General features: G+C 51.6%; 1 protein-coding gene across 1 annotated transcript in view; it reads left to right on the forward strand.

Moving 5' to 3' along the window:
- LOC310727944 (phosphatidylinositol 3,4,5-trisphosphate 3-phosphatase and dual-specificity protein phosphatase PTEN-like) overlaps nucleotides 1–2,500 on the forward strand; it is a 34,925-nt gene that overhangs the window by 12,706 nt on the left and 19,719 nt on the right. The gene's annotated exons all lie outside the window — the stretch shown is intronic.

Raw genomic sequence — 2,500 nt, forward strand, 5'->3', positions numbered from 1 at the left:
AACACTATAGAAATAAAATGTGGATATATTTTGGAGTCGTCAAAATAACAACATACAGACATTATTGTGTAAATAACTGGCAACTAAAGTGAGTGCACCCTCAGTGAACACGTCACAACTGTGTCCAAAGTGTGAATATTGTGTGGAGCACATCGATATACCTCCTCCTGGGTGTGGAACTCACCCTTCTTCTCCACCTTCTGCTTGAGGCCCACAGGTTCTCAATAGGGTTCAGGTCTGGAGAGATACTTGGCCATTTCATCACCTTCAGCTTTCTCAGCAAGGCACTTTTAATCTTGGTGGTTAAGTGTTTGGGTCGTTATTATGATGAAAAACTGTGGTTCGACCCCAGTTTCTGAAGGAAGAGCATCATCTGCTTCAGAATGTCACAGTAGATGTTGAAATCCATGTTTCCCTTGATGAACTGCAGCTCCTCAGTACCAGCAGCACTTGTGCAGCCCCAGACCCACAATTTTCTTGGTGCTCCTCACCAGGGCGTCTCCACACATGCTGGACATCATCTGAGCCAAACAAGTTTAACTCAGTCTCATCAGACCACAGGACATGGTTCCAGTAATTCATGTTCTTTGACAGGTTGTTCTTCAGCAAACTGTTTATGGGTTTTCTTGTGAGCCACTTCTGAGCATTGACGAGTGGATCTACTGCTTCTGCAACCTCTGAAGCAGTGCTGCAGCACTCATTTGTCTGTTTTATGAAACAGCTTCTGCGCCTGATGCACAGCACGAGGACTCAACTTCTCTGATGGACTCTGTTCAAGTGGAACCCGTGTTGGAGAACCTCTGTATGACCCTGAACACTGTACTGTAACTCAGTTTCACGGTGATACTGATCTTTTTACAGCCTCGCCATCTTAGTGGAGAGAAACAGTAATAATTCTCACATCCTCAGAGACTCTTTACCATGAGGTCCATGTAGAACATCCAGTGGTCAGTGTGAGAGAATCGACTGAAAGCTCCACATTGTAACTGCTCTAATACACGATACACACATTTATATGGTTCTGATAAGCAGAAAAGAACATGAACATGATGAATAGAACATGTGGATTTACATGTTTACACCACGTACAACTGTTCTCACTGAGGGTGTACTTACTTTTGTTGGCAGTTATTTAGATAATAATGACTTTGTTGTTATTTTCAGAGGAGAGTACGGTGTGTGTGGACTGGTGTGTGCGTGTGTGTGTGTGTGTGTGTGGACTGGTGTGTGTGTGTGTGTGGACTGGTGTGTGTGTGTGTGTGGACTGGCGTGTGTGTGCGTGTGGACTGGCGTGTGTGTGCGTGTGGACTGGCGTGTGTGCGTGTGGACTGGTGCGTGCGTGTGGACTGGTATGTGTGCGTGCGTGTGGACTATTGTGTGGACTGGTGTGGACTGGTGTGTGCGTGTGGACTGGTGTGTGCGTGTGGACTGGTGTGTGCGTGTGCGTGCGTGTGGACTGGTGTGTGCGTGTGCGTGCGTGTGGACTGGTGTGTGCGTGTGCGTGCGTGTGGACTGGTGTGTGCGTGTGCGTGCGTGTGGACTGGTGTGTGTGGACTGGTGTGTGCGTGCGTGTGTGGACTGGTGCGTGTGCGTGCGTGTGGACTGGTGCGTGTGCGTGCGTGTGGACTGGTGCGTGTGCGTGCGTGTGGACTGGTGCGTGTGCGTGCGTGTGGACTGGTGCGTGTGGACTGGTGTGTGCGTGTGTGGACTGGTGTGTGCGTGTGTGGACTGGTGTGTGCGTGTGTGGACTGGTGTGTGCGTGTGTGGACTGGTGTGTGCGTGTGTGGACTGGTGTGTGTGTGGACTGGTGTGTGTGTGAACTGGTGTGTGTGTGTGTGTGTGTGTGTGTGTGTGTGTGTGTGTGTGGACTGGTGTGTGTGTGTGTGTGTGTGTGGACTGGTGTGTGTGTGTGTGGACTGGTGTGTGTGGACTGGTGTGTGTGTGTGTGGACTGGTGTGTGTGGACTGGTGTGTGTGTGTGTGTGGACTGGTGTGTGTGTGTGTGGACTGGTGTGGACGTGTGTGTGTGTGGACTGGTGTGGACGTGTGTGTGTGTGGACTGGTATGTGTGTGTGTGTGTGTGTGTGGACTATTGTGTGGACCGGTGTGTGTGTGTGTGGACCGGTGTGTGTGTGTGTGTGGACCGGTGTGTGTGTGTGTGTGTGGACCGGTGTGTGTGTGTGTGTGGACCGGTGTGTGTGTGTGTGTGGACCGGTGTGTGTGTGTGTGTGGACCGGTGTGTGTGTGTGTGTGGACCGGTGTGTGTGTGTGTGTGGACCGGTGTGTGTGTGTGTGTGTGGACCGGTGTGTGTGTGTGTGTGGACCGGTGTGTGTGTGTGTGTGGACCGGTGTGTGTGTGTGTGTGGACCGGTGTGTGTGTGTGTGTGGACCGGTGTGTGTGTGTGTGTGTGTGTGGACCGGTGTGTGTGTGTGTGTGGACCGGTGTGTGTGTGTGTGTGGACCGGTGTGTGTGTGTGTGTGGACCGGTGTGTGTGTGTGTG

The sequence above is a fragment of the Silurus aristotelis genome, assembly GCF_946808225.1.
Source record: "Silurus aristotelis genome assembly, chromosome: 6".
Lineage (NCBI taxonomy): Eukaryota > Metazoa > Chordata > Actinopteri > Siluriformes > Siluridae > Silurus > Silurus aristotelis.